Raw genomic sequence first — 20,656 nt, forward strand, 5'->3', positions numbered from 1 at the left:
TAGCATTGAAATCCCCAAGAAAAACGATATTACCTTCATTCCTCAGGTTGTGAATGTATTTTTCTAAGGTAGTAAAAGGAAAATTCTTATATCAGTTCTTTTTCGTATAAGAGGTAGAGTTGATATGAGCGAAATAGAAGATTGAAAGACAAATCCTATTGGAGGAAGAATCAAAGATCTTGATCCTAGTGTACTGATTGAAAGGGTCGATAGTATGAAGCTAGATCTGAGAAGAAACAATGTTCTTAATATAACAGGCTATACCACCGAGACCCTTTGAGAGGATTTCTTATTCTAGGTAGACCAAAGAATGAATCTGTTAAGGTGAGGAACCCTAGTTTCGTCATGCTCCCAAGTTTCAACTAGAAAAATAAGGTCAATATCACTCAAGATCTAGCTTAACGTAGGGCCTTTATGCCATGGAAAACCATGACAGTTCCAAAAGAGGATCCTTAGTGATCCTAATCCCTCTTTATCGCTCGCATTTTGGAATCTATCTTGAATAATAGATTTCCTATCCCTAATGATAGCCAACTTCCCTTCTTTTCTTTCCTCCTTGACCTTTTGAACTTATTTCCGTCATTCAACTTGATCTTATGGAATTATAACTTCATTTATAAATATTCTCGTTCCCTTTATGCTCGGGGATTTCTTGAGTATATCTAATTTGTGGTCATCGCAACTACCTTAATACAGATTAGTTTATGTTTATTCTCAAGTAACTTTCCTACCGATATTTCTTCCATGATATAAGTTGTTTGAATTTGAGATTTTGTTTTTAATTGTTCTTCTACTATTTCTAATGTGCCCTCATTGTTTTGTTCTTCTATACCAAAAATTATGAGGTGCAAGGATTTTCTATGGCACTCATGGTCAAGTTCAATCAATTTGTTAATTTCCTCTTTTATGGGTTTAATATCTAATTTACTCTCTGTGTTATTTAGGGCTGAGTTATTATGTATTTGTTCTTTTAGATTTTTAATCTCGCTTTTTAGGGCATCATTTTCTTCAATCATTGATTGTTTACTATGTTTTATTTCTTGAATCCTACCTTTCATTCCTTGGAGTTCATTCTCAAGCGAGATTATTCTATTTTCTAGCGATTTGTGATTGATTTTAAGCAATGTCATTAATTCTATTTTAAATTGGTTTTCTCTTTCTTCTCTTCGTTTGTCTAAACATTCAATGTACTCATAAAGATTTTCTAGATTAATTTTACTTGGTCTCCCTTTGCTAAAGGGGGGCTTAGATATTTGAGAGGGTACTCATAATGTAAGCAAGAAAAATTAACCAAAGAGGAAGAGAGGGAACGTATGCACTTGTCATAGTCCAAGTAATTGAGTTCGCCCACAAAGATATGTAGAGTGCACTTTAGATATTATTTCCACCGAACCGTGGAAGCTTCAAGTTCAGGGTATCTGTCACATCGTTGAGATCACCGAATCAATTACATAAGTCAACCGAGCCACAAGGACCCTCACCATAGAGACCATTGAGTTTGCTTGAATCAATTACCAAAGAGATCCACACCGCAGTTTTATCAAGGATCGAACACAATGATCATTGTATGGCAGCGAGACCTCTTCTACAATCAGAGTTCAATGTGCATCTAGTTGAATCACTTCAAATTGATTATGATGGTATAGACGCCTTCTCAAACTAATATGAATAAGCCCTACGCTCAATAAGATCTACCACAAAGCTTGATACCTCAGAAACTAGTCCGCAAATCACTTGCCTTTGTCATATATCCTTACGATTCAGAAATTAGTCTGCAAGTTCTTTGTCGTAGATCCTTACAACTTCAAGGATTTTGTAATGATGCTTTATTAATTAATTCATAGAGATATGAGGTTAAGTAATAGCTCAGAAGGGATCTCAAGTATAATTATAGATTAATTAATATTATTATTAATATTAACATTAATCCTCTACTACACACTTAATAATTATCAATATGCACTTACTAACTATTAATGTGGTTAATATATGGCTATCCTCCTATATATACCACATTTATTAATGAGTTGGGTTAGTTTTAAGTCAAAATTCAAAAAAATATTTGTTTCCAAATATTCATGATTGGATTAATGTTTTCAACAAAAGCATTTTTTAAATAAAAAATGTTGAATGAGAAGTTTTCTGTTGAATATTTTATGGTTAAAAGCGTGTCTGCCTCAGAGGAGTTCACCGATAGGTGTATAGATGTCGACTTGCGGGTGAATATAGGTTTATTGACCTCTTTTTTTTTTTTTAATTGACGGGTGGGATTGAATCTCCAGCGAATATTCGTGGGATATGCTTCATCTGAGTGGTCGATCAACGATTGTGGTGTAAGGGAAAAATTACTTTAAAGATCGCTTACCAAGTATGGGCGGCCGTGACATGGGGTTAACATAATTGAGTAATGTGGGGATAATATAAACAATGGAATAAAAATAATTATTAATTTATATAATAATAGTTATTAATTTAAAGATATTTATTTAATTACTTTAATTTTTATTATTTTAATAATAAATTTTAAAAAGATAATAAATTATTAATCTTAAATTTAAGAAATTTATTTAATAAAAAATATAAATTAATTTAATTTAATTAAAAAACATTAATTTAGTTAATTATAAATGGTTAATTAGAAAATTATTAATATTTAATTTTAAAATTTTATAAAAAGAAAATAGATATTATAAAGTAATGAAAAAAAAATTAATGAAGAAGATACGAATAAATGAGAGAACAATTAATAAAAAATAATAATTATAACTGAATAATAATAAATAATAGAAAAAAAGAAGTAACAAAAAAAGGGTGGTTGCATAAGCCATAGGCTTTGCGACAGTTACCAATGGGTAAAGGGTGTCACTTGGCAACCACAAGACATCTAGTAATAAAAAAAGTATCGAAATAAAAAAAAAAAAAAATTTGTTTGTTTGTTTTAGTTAATAATTATTTGTGTAATTATTATTATTTTTATAGTTAAAATTTTTATTTTAAATAAAAAAAATTAAATGGTAGTTTTAAATTTAAAATATTAAAAAATTAATTGATTGATTTTTAATTACTTATATATATATTATATTTTGTAAATTATGGAGGAATTTTTCTTTTTCTATTATTGCAAATCAAAACCACTACATGCTTGTGGTGGCCTCAACTCGCCCCAAGGGGAAATTAGGTTTATTGGCCATCTTAAATTTTTAACAGCCATCCAAAAATAGAAAGTTCTAATTCTTCTTGTCCATGCTAAATATACTAAACAATCATAAAGATTTCTATTGTTTCGAGTCTGCATTCTAAACTTCAAAAAGGAACTAAAGATGCCACTCTACTAACTAACACTTTCTTGAAACCAGCATATATACATATCTTCCATTATTGCGCCGCCATGTCTGTCTGCTGCTCCACTTCTTTCTTGATGTCTGGGTGGCAGTCCTTTATCTGCTGCTGTATTTTATCCATTTTTCTGTCCTGCATTAACAGAGTAATCTGGATGTTCTTCAGTTCTTTCCTTAGATTTGGAATTCCTTGAGAAAGCTCTGCCATTTCCATAGCTACTTGCTCCATTGCCTTAGCTAGCAGTCTTTTCATTACCCAGTATATGTGTAGAGCCTGCTTATACAGAGTCATACGGCCTCTCGTGTTTCCTGGATCCGGGAGGAGATATTCCCAGTCTTCCATTTCAGAGTCTGATTGTCCCTGGGTTGCTTCCTCTTCCAGTTGCTGTATTATCCTTCTAATGTCCTTGTTGGTGTTCTCACAATAAGCTCTCTCTGCGAACTGAATCTTTTTTCCTATGGATCTTCTGGATTTTCTAGCAGATGTAGTTGCGTGTTCTTCCCGGTAACCTCCTGCTCTTCCCCTTCCCCTTCCACGTTGTCTCCGTCTCCCTCCTGTGCCTCCTCTATTCCTGTAGTTTCCTCTGCCTCCCCGACTCTTCGTGCCCGAGGCACTGCCGAAATCACGACCTCCTTCTCGCCCTTGACCTCTCCATTCATCATCTTCCCTGGTCTCCTGCTTGTCATTCATCCCGGGCTTTACTACCCTCCTAGTCTTCTCTCGTGCCTGCTCCCCTCTGTCCTGGTCCGAGTCAAACATCTCTATATCGTCCTCTGAATCTTCCTGGACAATTAAGATATTCTCAGCCATTTCTTCTTTTGCTATTCCTTTTCCTTTCTTTTCCTGGCTGCTTCGTTCTCCATTGGCTTCACCCCCATTGTTCCTCGACCTTCTTCTTGTCGCCATTCGACCCTTACCTTTTGCACTGTCTGTTTGGATTTTCCAGCTCCTCTGTCCTCCTGTTATCTTGGTCCGAGCCCTCGCCACCCTGCCTCTTCGCCAACTCTCTATTGTTTCCTTTCACGTTTGCTTACCTTTATCCCGCTTTCCTTTTTTATGTCTTCGTCTCTTCCGATTTCTCGTGGCTTCCTTTGCCCGTTCTGCTTGCCACTTGTTACCTCCATCACCGCCTGCGTCCTTTCGTCCTTCCTTCGTACTGTCATACTCCTGTTTGATTTCTGACATTCTGTCATTTCCACCTCCCTCCGTCACCACTCCATCAACGTTCCTCCTTGAGATGCGCTCTCTTCTGATGATCTCTCTACCCTTATTCATAATTACCTGACCCTCCTCTGTCCTATCCTTCCTTCTCACCTGATTGGAATTTATTGTTCTGTACCCCATCGAAATCACCCCGATCAGGGAATTTACTTAATTATATATTGATAAATAGATAAGTTTTTAATTAATTAAGATGGCATTGACCTGAAAGGGTTAGGGCCATAGGTCTATGGGTAAGAAACCCAACAGCCACACACGATCCTGTAGCTAGGTTTTTAATATATAGTGATGTGTAAAATAAAAAACGGATAAAAAAGGAATGCACTCACACTAGAATATTGAACCCATAGGTCTATGGGTAAGAAACCCAACAGCCACACACGATCATGTAGCTAGGTTTTTAATATATAGTGATGTGTAAAATAAAAAACGGATAAAAAAGGAATGCACTCACACTAGAATATTGAACCTAATAGTAAAAAGAAAAACAAAATCCTGGACCAGCCAGGGCTCCAGCTATTGGTGTTCAACTAGAGACCTCGAGGGTAAAAAAAAATAAGGAGGTAATAAAAAACTTGTAACCTAGAAGACTTGGATCCGAAGCTTTGGGAATGAAATAGAAAATATGCTTCAAAATCCTTGCATATCAGAGCACAGGTGATGTGACAAAAAGGTGTTGGTGCAAGGAGTCTCTCCTGTCTCGTGCACCCATTTTTTTCCCTGTAGGAAGAACCCAAGATATAGACCACTTTGTCAAAGAACAAAAACTATCCTTTGCCGAACATAAGGAAGTAAGCAATAAGACAAAAAAAAATGTTACTCTAAAATTTAGAGGGCCTGCAACAATAGTGAAGAGGTAATGAGGATGGTCTGGGAACGAGAATCTGTGGTCAAGGAACAAAGAGGTTTGCAATTTGCTAAGTTACGCCCTTAACAATGTAAGGAGGCCCACCATTGCAAGCAGGGATAGACCTCCTCCCATTATGCGAGTGACGAGGAATGAAATTGTTTTAGACCCTTCTCCCTTGTAAATGATTTTGCAACATAAACCCATGTTGTATCGACTGCCAAATTGGGCCTTGCGCAAGTGTACGACTAGATGAGGTCGTATTCAATCGGTTAATAAATGATGAAAATTTGTTAAGAGTCATGGTAGGTTCCAGAGGGTGTAAACCATCAGGTGGCATGAAAGGAGACTTGTTTGCAAGAGTTCAGATACCTTGCCATGGTGTCATTTATTAAAATAATTAATTTCAAATAATTAATAAGTTAATAATTGATTAATAATAACTAATTATTAATTAAACTAAAAATAAGTATTACTAAGTTGACACATCTATTTTTTAAAATAAAAATAAAAAACAAAATATTCTCCATATAAAAAACAATGTCAAATATAAAAAAAAAAACAAAATATTATCCATAAAAAAAATGTGAGTTATTTTCAAAACACAAAAAGAAATATATATATTTGGTTAGTTTTAATTAAAAACATTATAAAACATGATTCTCACTATGTTGACTTAGATATTACAACTAGAAGTTGTGATGAAATACATCACTCAAGCCTAACCATAATTAAAATATTTTGATGTTATGTGGTCTATGCTCAACTTGGAGTTGACACATCTACCTTTTAAAATAAAAATAAAAAACAAAATATTCTCCATATAAAAAACAATGTCAATCATTTTCAAAAAATATAAAAAACAAAATATTAACCATATAAAAAACAATGTGAGCTATTATCAAAACACAAAGAAATATACATATTTTGTTAGTTTTAATTAAAAACATTATAAAACATGATTCTCACTATGTTGACTTAGATATTACAACTAGAAGTTGTGATGAAATACATCACTCAAGCCTAACCATATTAAAATATTTTGATGTTTTGTGGTCCATGTTCAACTTGGAGTTGACACATCTACCTTTTAAAATAAAAATAAAAAAAACAAAATATTCTCCATATAAAAAACAATGTCAATCATTTTCAGAAAATATAAAAAACAAAATATTAACCATATAAAAAACAATGTGAGCTATTATCAAAACACAAAAAGAAATATACAAATTTTGTTAGTTTTAATTAAAAACATTATAAAACATGATTCTCACTATGTTGACTTAGATATTACAACTAGAAGTTGTGATGAAATACATCACTCAAGCCTAACCATAATTAAAATATTTTGATGTTATGTGGTCCATGCTCAACTTGGAGTTGACACATCTACCTTTAAAAAATAAATAAATAAATAAATATTCTCCATATAAAAAACAATGTCAATCATTTTCAGAAAATATAAAAAACAAAATATTAACCATATAAAAAACAATGTGAGCTATTATCAAAACACAAAAAGAAATATACATATTTTGTTAGTTTTAATTAAAAACATTATAAAACATGATTCTCACTATGTTGACTTAGATATTACAACTAGAAGTTGTGATGAAATACATCACTCAAGCCTAACCATAATTAAAATATTTTGATGTTATGTGGTCCATGCTCAACTTGGAGTTGACACATCTACATTTTAAAATAAAAATAAAAAAACAAAATATTCTCCATATAAAAAACAACGTCAATCACTTTAAGAAAATATAAAAAACAAAATAATAACCATATAAAAAACAATGTGAGCTATTATCAAAACACAAAAAGAAATATACATATTTTGTTAGTTTTAATTAAAAACATTATAAAACATGATTCTCACTATGTTGACCTAGATATTACAACTAGAAGTTGTGATGAAATACATCACTCAAGCCTAACCATAATTAAAATATTTTGATGTTTTGTGGTCCTGCTCAACTTGGAGTTGACACATCTACCTTTTAAAATAAAAATAAAAAACAAAATATTCTCCATATAAAAAACAATGTCAATCATTTTCAGAAAATATAAAAAACAAAATATTAACCATATAAAAAACAATGTGAGCTATTATCAAAACACAAAAAGAAATATACATATTTTGTTAGTTTTAATTAAAAACATTATAAAACATGATTCTCACTATGTTGACTTAGTTGCAAATAGAAGTTGTGATGAAATACATCACTCAAGCCTAACCATAATTAAAATATTTTGATGTTATGTGATCCATGCTCAACTTGGAGTTGACACATCTACCTTTTAAAATAAAAATAAAAAACAAAATATTCTCCATATAAAAAACAATGTCAATCATTTTCAGAAAATATAAAAAACAAAATATTAACCATATAAAAAACATTGTGAGCTATTATCAAAACACAAAAAGAAATATACATATTTTGTTAGTTTTAATTAAAAACATTATAAAACATGATTCTCACTATGTTGACTTAGATATTACAACTAGAAGTTGTGATGAAATACATCACTCAAGCCTAACCATAATTATGTGGTCCATGCTCAACTTGGAGTTGACACATCTACCTTTTAAAATAAAATTAAAAAACAAAATGTTCTCCATATAAAAAACAATGTCAATCATTTTCAGAAAATATAAAAAACAAAATATTAACCATATAAAAAACAATGTGGGCTATTATCAAAACACAAAAAGAAATATACATATTTTGTTAGTTTTAATTAAAAACATTATAAAACATGATTCTCACTATGTTGACCTAGATATTACAACTAGAAGTTGTGATGAAATACATCACTCAAGCCTAACCATAATTAAAATATTTTGATGTCTTGTGGGTCCATGCTCAACTTGGAGTTGACACATCTACCTTTTAAAATAAAAATAAAAAACAAAATATTCTCCATATAAAAAACAATGTCAATCATTTTCAGAAAATATAAAAAACAAAATATTAACCATATAAAAAACAATGTGAGCTATTATCAAAACACAAAAAGAAATATACATATTTGGTTAGTTTTAATTAAAAACATTATAAAACATGATTCTCACTATGTTGACTTAGATATTACAACTAGAAGTTGTGATGAAATACATCACTCAAGCCTAACCATAATTAAAATATTTTGATGTTATGTGGTCCATGCTCAACTTGGAGTTGACACATCTACCTTTTAAAATAAAAATAAAAAACAAAATATTCTCCATATAAAAAACAATGTCAATCATTTTCAGAAAATATAAAAAACAAAATATTAACCATATAAAAAACAATGTGAGCTATTATCAAAAACACAAAAAGAAATATACATATTTTGTTAGTTGTAATTAAAAACATTATAAAACATGATTCTCACTATGTTGACTTAGATATTACAACTAGAAGTTGTGATGAAATACATCACTCAAACCTAACCATAATTAAAATATTTTGATGTTTTGTGGTCCATGCTCAACTTGGAGTTGACACATCTACCTTTTAAAATAAAAATAAAAAAACAAAATATTCTCCATATAAAAAACAATGTCAATCATTTTCAAAAAATATAAAAAAACAAAATATTATGCATAAAAAAACCAATGTGAGCTATTTTCAAAACACAAAAAAAATATACATATTTGACTAGTTTTAATTAAAAACATGATTCTTGCTATATTGACTTAGATATTACACCTAGAGGTTGTGATGAAATACATCACTCAAGCCTAACCATAATTAAAATATTTTGATGTTATGTTAAATAACATAACTTTATATCGAGTAATTAAAAAAAAAATATTTTCATTTTCTAATGTGTAAATAAGAATATTTTAATATAGTACTTAAATAAACTATCTTAATATCCATGTTAAGTAATGCATTTCAATATCAACCATTTTATGTTCTCCATAATAAAATTGTTTAAATAATAATAATAATTTATATATTTTGGTTCATTTCTAAGTATATTCTTTAATCAAGTTAAGTTTATGCTTGACTAAGGTACAAAATAAAAATCTCTCACCAATTATCCTAGATTAAAAAAAAAAAATACAAAATAAAAATGACAATATTTTTTTCCAAAACATTGAATCCATTTATATATTAAAAAATTAATTTAAATTTTGATTCATTTTATAACTAATAAAAATACATATAAACCAATAATTACTCAAGACAAATCCTTAATTAAAATTAATTCATAATAATAAATACTTAAGACTCATGTAAAAATATGAAATGAAATCTTTTTTCTCCCAAAATAATATAAAAACAGTTAATCCTCTACAATCTCTTCCACTATTCTCTCCCACTATTGTTCATGTCGCATGTGACAATGGATTTCACTAAAATTGGACCCCAATTTATTTGGATTTTTATATAAACCTTCCAGGAAAGTTCTATTTTTTCATCCCAGCAATTATAAGTCAACCGAGTACCTGCATTGTGTCCCGGGTGGTTGGGACGGTGCAATAATGCCCTTTCCACCCAAGTTCGATTCACGCCTACATGCTGGATGTTATACCTATCATGCTGGCTGGATGTTATACCTATCATGCTGGGTTGTTGTCCACCCAAGTTCGATTCACGCCTACATGCTGGATGTTATACCTATCATGCTGGCTGGATGTTATACCTATCATGCTGGGTTGTTGTCAGAGTGACGCAACGATTGTAAGAATTCGTCTCTTCTTAACCAAACTGTGAACTCACAGGATTTCTGTGCCAATCAATAGATCGATATCTTAGCAAAGTTAAAGAACATTAGCAGGTAACCTCATAACCTTGGTTTATTAGCTCACAAAAGAATGCTGGGTTGTTGTCAGAGTGACGCAACGATTGTAAGAATTCGTCTCTTCTTAACCAAACTGTGAACTCACAGGATTTCTGTGCCAATCAATAGATCGATATCTTAGCAAAGTTAAAGAACATTAGCAGGTAACCTCATAACCTTGGTTTATTAGCTCACAAAAGAGCGAGAAAGGGTGGCCAAATCTGAAGCTGCGCACGGGATATGTTAAATGGTGGATCAAATCACAAAAGAGCGAGAAAGGGTGGCCAAATCTGAAGCTGCGCACGGGATATGTTAAATGGTGGATCAAATCTTCAATAAAGCAGCAGCGGCATTTTATAGATTTAAATAACAGAGAGTGAAAGGCACGATATCCTCACAATCCTAGCAAATTTTCATTGGTAAGGATTTGGTGAATGGGATGTGAAAGTCTAGACATAATCTGTACATCCTAACTATCCATCCCCTCAGACATCCTCCGTACTCAGTTGTCTCACAGACCCCGTGCTCAGTTTTGTCAATAGATTAATCAAAATATATTGAATTGATTAATCAAAATATATTGAATTCGAGATCTACCTATTATTGAATTTGATGACTATTTTTAAGTATAGTTTGGTTTGTTAAAAATGATGACTATTTTTAGGTATAGTTTTGGTTTGTTAAAAATTTATTAAAATTAGTGTAATTATTGGTAAATATGGATGAGCACCAATTCATATTAATCATAAAAATATTTGTAATTTTGTTTCATGATATATTTTATGTGGTAAGGAAGCTAGATATCATAAAATTCCTTTTATTTTATTATGGAGATTTTATAAATCTAAATATTTTGAAAATTCACTTCCATTTTATTATAGAGATTTTTTTTATTTTTTATTTTTAAATGAGGGGGTAAGATTTTCTGAAGAAGCTATATTAATCCTGGTAATGTACAATATTCACAATATATTACATCGACCAAAGATTACAATAGTTGTGGGTCGATCTCGGGTGGGGAGGCTAATATTCGGTTGGTCCATCTCGGGTGGGGAGGCTAATATCGTGCCGTCCCAACCAGGCAGGATATCGCCCACGAACTAAAGTTATTATGGAAATTCTTAATATGTGATCTTTAAATAGATTATGTGGGAATACCACTTGCCCATAAAGGTATAACTCACTTCATATGCCACTTTTTCACAATGAAAATTTTGTTTTAATTATTTATTTTAATTAAGTGGGAAAAACGTGTACATTACCATTTTTGAATAAATCTCAAACTTTGATTTGTGTGTACTATTAAGAATATTCTAAAACTCACTTCATATGTCATTTTTTAAAAATTAATCCTTTTAATTAAATAACCAAAAATGACACAATTACTTTTATGATAAATTTTAACCTTTCATTTATATATATTACTAAAAATATTCTATGGAGATTAAATTTCCACCATCCAAATAATTAGATTAAAATAGTAAAAACCCTTTTCCAAAATAAACACATAAAATGTACACCATATTTAATTTATTTTGATTTTTTTTACAACTTTATAAAAATAATCATTTCAATCTTTTAATTAATTCAATAATAAATAAATAATTATCTTATCTGAATTAAGCTTTTGTGATCCATATTATGAATGTTGAAAAGACTTTAGGTAAAATTTACATTTAAAAACTTTTAATAAACAAGTTTGGAACCATCAAATATGATTCATTATCATGATAAGATCAAAAACTAAACCTTAGCCTCAGATTAGATAAATAAATAAAAATATTTTCCAATCTTTCAAAATATCTTATTATTATTTATTAAATTATAATGTTAAACCTCGAAAAAAAAACACACATTTATAAATTTACCAATCCAATTATTCTTATCCCTTTAGCCGTTCAATCAAAAATACTATGTAAATGATTGGGCCCGCCACCCGGCCATTGATGAAGAGGAAAGGAACTGTACAAATGAATTTTGTTGTATTCTCAACCATGATAGATGGAACTAAACTACAGAAGATTGAGCAAATCTTATGTAAGAGTATCTGGCCATCCAATGATCGCGAAATGAAACGTACACTGTTTTGTTTCTTTTTCTTTATATATTCAATGGAGTAAAGAGGACGCAAGACGTTGCAGACCGTGCGTCGTAGTGCTTCGGAGGGCTTTTAGCGTAGTGGAATTTCATTCGCGACTGGAATTTGATGGGTAACGTCTTCCTTGCACACTTGCGGCATGGGGAATTTGATGGATAGCTTGTTGTAGTTTTTAATTATTAAATTTTTAAAAATACAAAGTGGTTGATATTTTATTAAAGTCTTTTTGAAAAAGTTTTTTTTTGGGTGGTTAAAAGGTGCAAGTATAAAGAAGTTTTTGGGAGGTTTTTTAAGTGATTTTTTTGTTAAAAGAAAAATACATAAAGAAAAAGATTTTATTGGTAAAAGAATTTAGGGTTTTGTAAAGTTTATTGGTTTACAAAAATATTTTGTTTGTTTTGTTAAGCATGACAGTTTTTGTTGTGAAGATTGTGCCTTACGTGGGTATATATTGAAAATCATATTTTTTTGGGGCTAATATGGAATATAGCCTCATGCAATGAAGAAAGCAATTATAAATACATCTTAAAAGTAATTCATATGCATTACAGATCTCTTCCGACGTCCTCAGATCTCTTCTTCTCTCTACGGCTGGGTTCTAGGGCCGCAGCCTTGCTACTTCGGTTCGTCGTCGCCGAGAATGGTGTTTAAAAGAATTACATGAGACAGTCACACTATTTATTCATTCCAAATCTCTTTCGGTTTTTTAACATTCCAGATCTCTTTTGCACATCTCTTCCGGTTCACAGTCCAGATCCCTTCCACAGATCCCTTCCAGCTTCCTCAAATCTCTTCCGCGGATCTCTTCTCTCTGCCACTGGGTTCTAGGGTCGCAGCCCTGCTGCTTCAGTTCGTCATCGGCGGGACTAGTGTTTTGGTTGCTGTCGTTGGTGTCTCTTTGAAGCGAGTTGAGGGGGCTAGGGTTCCGCAGCTCCATTGTCTTTTTTTTTTTCCAGTTTAGTGGGAGTAAGGTGGATTTCGTATCTTTTGTCTTATTTATCTGCGGTTGGGTTCTAATTTTCTGTGGCTAGATCTAGATCTAACTCTGCGGCTGGGTTCTAATCTTATGCGACTAGATCTAGATCTAACTCTGCAGCAAGGTTCTAGATCTAATCTTCTGTAGCTAGATCTAGATCTAATCTTCTGCCTTATTTCTCTGCCACTGGTTTCTATAGGCAAGTAAAATATGGCTCCCAGCTTCGCGAAAATAGTTGTTGGCTCAGTTCCATCCGCTTCTGGAGGGCAAGCTCCTTCCCATATCATCATTGAAGCCCCAGCTCCCACTGTCCAGGTGGTCCACGCCTCATTTGATGAGGCTTTGAAGTTTTCTGAAAGTGCCCTAATCTGCCGGTTCAATGATTTTTGGCCACGGCTGATAGCTCTCCACAATTAGATCTCGGAGGTATGGAAGCCTGTCATTTCTGTTGAAATTAATATCTACTCCTGTGCTAGGGTTTTCTTTATAGTAGATTTTGAAAATCCTGAAAGCAGACAATGTATTCTAGATTCCGACCCTTGGTTTTGGGAAAATTCGGGCCTATTCATGAAGCCATGGAACCCATCATCCGATCCCTCAACAATGTTCATAACCTCAGCACCAGTTTGGGTGAGATTGCCAAGCCTACCTTTGCATCTCTAGAATCTCTCCTCGCTAAAAGAAATTGGAAATGTAATTGGGAAATTTCACTGCAGGTGCCCAGAAACAGAGGAATATGCCAGAACCATCGATGCACGCATTTGTGTGGAAATGGACTTCAGCGCCGGATTCCCAGCGGAAATAAACCTAACAAGTAAAGACTATGTGTGGAACCAGAAACTCGATTATGAAAGTGTCATCTTCCGATGTCGATCCTGCTTTGAGACAAGCCATATAACCAAAAATTGCCCAAAAGCCTCCCAGAAAAATTCTGCTAGAAAAAACCAACACAGATCTACATAGTGGGAAGGAGCACAAAAAGAACACTACACTGTCATCAACGAAGAATACTCTAGAAAAAACTCTGAATCACAAGAAATCAAGCAAGAAAGAAACAACTCTCAAGACAAGCAGAGAGAAAGCCCGGCCCAACAACAAAAAAGTGAACTCGACAACCCATCAAGCATCAACCGTTATGAGGATTCAAATACCGCACAAAATAAATCTTCATTTAACAGCAAAGCAGATCTCCTAGACCAAACTTCTTCTCCAACTATCTTTAAAAGGACGAACATAATAGATCATGAAGCTAAGACACCAATGTCCCAAGAACCAGAAGAGATGAAGGAGATGCAAGATAAAGGAAGTTGGAAGACCGTAGAAAAAAAAAAGAAAGCTACAGCACCAATCTTGCCAAGAAAGACGAGGATCCAGACAATTAAAAACTAAGAAAATTATAGGTCCGATAGACCAATTTGGTCTCAGTGGACAATAACCACTATCATCATCATCATCATCAAAACAAAAAAAAATAATGACAACAGTCATGGGTCGCAAAGCACGACTGAAGAAGACTAAGAAAATAAATCGAAAAGAAGAGGCAAAGATCATTGCCATGGTTAGAGAGGTTCAGGGCGCAACCGAAGAACTGTGAAGTCTAGCAGAGGACAAAAAAGCAATCGAGGGTGATTGGTATAGCGTTGATCTGCTACCACCTCCTATGTTTACAAGTGAGTATTTTGATCATTGAGTTATCAAGCTGCTAACTTTTCTTAGAGCTAAAGAGTTAGCTAAGTATGAATCTAATAACCCATATAATGCAGTATGTGATGTTTTAACATTGAATTTTATAAAACAAGCATTGGATTAGAAGTGTTTGTGCAAGGTAGCAAAAGCTACAACTTCCAAGAAAGCATGGAAATTCCTGGAAACAGAGTTTGGTGCAAGGGGGAGTGACATGCAACATCAGGTTATGTCACAAGCAAAGAAGTCAGCTGCAGATTTGAGAGTAGATGAGGAAGACTCTGAAAGGAAAACAGAGCTTGGAGAATTTCACTCAAAAGTGAATGATGGTTGTGAAGACCATAAAATTGAAACTCATTATGCAAGCATGCATATGGATGAAGAAGATGTAGCGAAGATTGCAGAGAGAGAAGTTGAAGCTTTTGTGTGTGAAACAAAGCAAGAGAAAATAAAAGCTCAAGGTCTCCACTGTAATGTGGATGATGCAAATGATGGTGAATCGCATTGTGATGAGACATATGTAGATGACAATTGCAAAGTTATATGTAAATTCATGAATCCAGCGACAGCTGATGGATTTGGTAGAGTTGAAATTGTCAATGAGCACATGCATGCTCAGATATTCCACCACAGTGTGGATGAACATTATGTTGATGATATGTGTAGTTTCTTTTTTGAAACAGAAATTGATTGTGACAATATGGTAAGCGCAATGTTTGATGAAACATTGAAGGTTGAAGTTGCCACTGTAGCAGCAAGATATGAAACAGTATGTCATCTAGCTACAGTTGATGATTAAGAGCTGGATAAAGTAATTGAAGAGTTTTTTATGAGAATATCCACTGCCCACATAATAATGGAAGATAATTTCAGTGAAGTTGAAAAGAAGACAAAGAAGGAATAGGTAGAGTAGTAAGCTTTCAGTGAAGAAAGTCATATTAAGGATGTTTTTAACATTGGTTTTGAATATGTAGGTGTTCAGAATAGCATGGGAGCAGAATTTGAAAGTAAGGTTATTAATAAATTTGATGCAGATTATAGGAAAAAAAACTACAGTACTTAATGATGAAAGTGAAAAGAATGATATGGATGTTTTTTAAGACAAATATGAATGCATTGAAACCATTTTTCAGCAATAGAGTGAAGAAGAGATAACATTTTGCTATCAAGAAATATGACAGAAAGAAAGTCATGAATATGAAGAGCAAAGAAGGCAATTTAAAGATGTAACGTTGTGGGAGTAGTCCATAGTTGAACGAATATTTGAAGAGGAAGGTGAAGAAGACATGATCCAATTATTTTCCATAACAAATTCAATACAAGTCAAAGAAAAATTGCAACAACAAGAAGTAAATAAGCAATTTCGAGGATTTAAAATTTGGAAGAAGAGAAAAAGAAAATGAAAAATTGTGAAAGTCCTGGGTCATTGTAAGCCTAGCTGAGACATAAACCAGCAAGCATGTTTATGTGATAGTTAAGTCGTGTTGATTCATGTTGAGTCATGCAGTCGTAATTAAGGGGGAGTGTTAGAAATTCTAACATCTCGGATGTGGAGTTAACTCAAATTAGAGAGTCAGTTCACTGAGTGTTAAGTGTTGAGCGTTGAGTCAAGTTGAGTGATGGATAAAGAGTTAAGTGCAGTCCATATTTAGAGTGTGAGTTAACTAAGTTAAGTGTGTGCATGTTAAGATATTTTAGGCAAGTCGCTAGTTGGAAAAGGTTAAATACCCTTCACCGAGTTCATTGTAAGTATCATGTTTTGTGTGATCAATAGAAGAGCAACAACTCATGTTTTATGTGTGAATTTTATGTTTTGTCTCCTCTACCTTTCCAACAAATTAGTATCAGAATGAGGAAGAACAAATTAATAACAATCCGTGTGAGAGGAGAAAGGCGGATCCTAATTCCACCTCTATTACATATTAAATGCGCCCTGACATGTGGGGGCGATAGCGAAATATAACGCGCGCCGTTTTTTTTTCCTCCAGTCATGACGGTGCGCGTTATATATCGCTATCGCCCCCACATGTCAGGGCGCATTAAATATGTAATAGAGGTGGAAATAGGATCCGCCCATATTTATTCTCATAGTATTTGAGCATTAACACATCTTACCGTTATACACCGCGTGTTCAGAGTCACAAAGAGTCGCGTTACTCGTCGTGTTCTTACGCCGGCATGCACGTGGTTTCCGTGAAGTTTTGAAACGTTAAAGACTAACGTTGATCTCCTGTGCATGTGGAGCATTAATCGCATGCAATCCTCACGAGAGACGAAAGGTTTTAAAATTCGAAGTCAAGTTTTCATATACCATCAAGACTATAAGGTGAAGGTTTTTTATTCGAGCACAAAAAGAGTTCAAGTCCAAGGCACGTGGAAAAGCAACTACGTATGTTCAACAATCACGTAAAGGTTTTAAATGATCTTTTGAGAGATTTTTAAAGGGCTACGGAAGTTTTGAAGTTTTATAAGGTTTAAAGATTTTGGAAGAACATATTCGCAAGGGTTTATTAAAGCCCTTTTTAAGAAGGTATTTAAAAAAAAAAAAGCAAGGCTTTAAAAAGTTTAGAAAATGAGTTATGAGAACTTAGAGGTTTTTTGAAAAAAGGGTTTTTGATTTTTTTTTTGGGAAAAGTTGCACGTATAAAGAAGCTTTTTGGGAGATTTCTTAATTGATTTTTTTATTAAAAGAAAATTAAATAAAGAAAAATATTTTATTGGCAAGAGAGTTTAGGGCTTTGCAAAGTTTATCAATCTATAAAAATATTTTGTTTGTTTTGTTAAACATGACAACGTTTGTTGTGAAGATTGTGCCTTATGGGGGCACATATTGAAAATCCTATATTTTGGGGGCAATATGGAGTATAGCTTCATGCAATGAAGAAAACAGTGATAAAAAAAAAGGAATGACAACAGTCATGGGTCGCAAAGCACGACTGAAGAAAACTAAGAAAAGAAATCAAAAAGAAGAGGCAAGGATCATTGCCATGGTTAGAGAGGTTCAGGCCGCAACCAAGGAACTGAGAAGTCTAGCATAAGACAAAGAAGAAATCGAGGGTGATTTGTGTAGCTTTGATTTGCTACCACCTCCTATGTTTACATGTGAATATTTTGATCATTGGGCTACTAGGATGTTAACTTTTCTTCAAAATACAGAGTTAATGGAGTACGAATCTAATAACCCATATGATATCGTATGTGATGTTTTAGCATTGAATTTTATAAAACAAGCATTGGATGAGAAGTGTTTGTGCAAGGTAGCAAAAGCTACAACTTCCAAGGAAGCATGGAAATTCCTGGAAGTAGAGTTTGGTGCAAAGGGGAGTGACATGCAATATCAGGTTATGTCACAAGCAAAGAAGTTAGTTGCAGATCTGAGAGTAGATGATGAAGACTTTGGGAGGAAAACATAGCTTGGAGAATCCCACTCAAAAGTGGATGATGGTTTTCAATACCATACAATTAAGACCCATTATGCAAGCATGCATATGGATGAAGATGATGCAACAAAAATTGCAAAGAGAGAAGCATTATCCTATGTATGTGAAGTAGAGAAAGAGCATATAAATGCTCAAGGAATCCACTGTAACGTGGATGAGGCAGTTGATGGTGAATCCCACTGTGATGAGACACATGTGGATGATGATTGAAAAGTTATATGTGAATTGGTGAATCTAGCTGCAACTAATGGATTTGATGAAGCACATGCATGCTCAGATATCCCACCATAGTGTGGATGAACATTATGTTGATGATATGTGTGGTTTCTTTTTTGAAACAGGAATTGATTGTGGCAATATGATAAATGCCATGTTTGATGAAGAATTAAAAGTTGAAGCTGCCACCATAGCAGCAAGATATAAAGCAGTTGGAATTGTTCATGAAGCAGTATGTCATCTAGAAACAATTGATGATTAAGAAAATGATAAATTAATTGAAGAGTTTTTTTATGAGAATATCCACCAACAACATAACAATGGAAGACAACCTCCATGGAGTTGAAAAGAAGGCAGATGTAGAGTAGGAAGCTCTCACTAAAGAGAGTCATATTAAAGATGTTTTTAACATTGTTTTTGAATATGCAAGTGTTCAAAATAGCATGGACGAAAAAGTTGAAAACAAATTTGTTAATAAATTTGATGCATATTACAGGAAAAAATGTAGCAAGACCTAATGATGATGATGAAAGTGAAAATAATTATATGGATGTTTTTAAAGACAAAGATGAATGCATTGAAACCATTTTTCAGCAATGGAGCGAAGAAGAGATAACATTTTGCTATCAAGGAATATGGCAGAAAGAAAGTCATGAATATGACGAGCAAAGAAGACAATTTGAAGATGCAATGTTATGGCACCAGTGCATAGTTGAACGAATATTTGAAGAGGAAGCTGAAGAATACATGATCCAATTACTTTCCATAACAAGTTCAAGACAAGTCAAAGAAAAATTGCAGCAACAACAAGTAAATAAACAATTTTGAGGATTTAAAATTTGGAATAAGAAAAAAAAGAAAATGAAAATTGTGAAAGTCTTGAGTCATTGTAAGCCTAGCTGAGACATAGACCAGCAGGCATGTTTATGTGATAGTTAAGTTGTGTTGAATCATGCTGAGTCATACCATCGTAATTAAGGGGGAGTGTTAGAAATTGTAATTAGTCCTGGATGTGGAGTGCTAAAATTAGAGAGTCAGTTAAGTGCTTCACTGGGTTCATTGTAAGGATCATCTCTTGTGTGATCAATAGAAGAGCAACAGCTCGTGTTTTATGTGTGAATTTTATGCTTTGTCTCCTCTTCCTTTCCAACATCTAGCCATTCAATGATTGCGAAATGAAACATACACTATTTTGTTTCTTTTTCTTTATATATTCAATGGAGTAAAGAGGATGCAAGGCATTGCAGACCATGCGTCATAGTGCTTTGGAGGGCTTTTACCGTAGTGGAATTTCATTTGCCATTGGAATTTGATGGGTAACTTGTTGTAGTTTTTTATCATTAAGTTTTTAAAAATACAAAATGGTTGATCCTTTAAATTATTTATATATTTTTTAATCAGCGTCCTTTTTACCCATACACATTTATTCATCACTTAATTGCTAAGGGTTTTTCATCATGCTTTTTATTAATACTCTAAAAGGGTTCTTTTGGTTCTTATTATAAGACTTTTATAACATTAATAACCACAAACATAGTTTTAACATGGTTCGCTTGGTTCCTATTCTAAAACTTCTATAGCATTCAATTTTTCCAAATATATAATATTTTCCATTATCTTATCCATATTATCACTCATTGTTTTTTTCTCAAATTTATAAAATAAATGGTTTAGTTATTCATTAAAGAAACAAAAATTTGAGAGTACACATCCTTGAATCTAGAATAGTGACCATTGACACAATGTGAAACTATTTATTTAAATAAAAACAATACACTTGCAAAATGAATGTTCATAAACCTCACTTGAAGCTATTAAAATCTATGACCAATAACTTAAATGTTAGTTTGGATATCATGTTTATGTAATTTTTGTTTTTTTTAATTATAATTATTTTATTCACTTTCCAAATATTTAGAAAATCTAATTTTAAATTTAAATTATATAACTTTTTAAATATAATCAAAATTCCATTTAACAATCAAATTTTAAATTTATATTAAACCATTTTTTATTAAATATGATCAAAATTCCATTCAAACAATCATCATTAT

The sequence above is a fragment of the Pinus tabuliformis genome, chromosome 8 (genome assembly GCF_031772625.1).
Source record: "Pinus tabuliformis cultivar Carrire ecotype Pingquan chromosome 8, CPIR1, whole genome shotgun sequence".
Lineage (NCBI taxonomy): Eukaryota > Viridiplantae > Streptophyta > Pinopsida > Pinales > Pinaceae > Pinus > Pinus tabuliformis.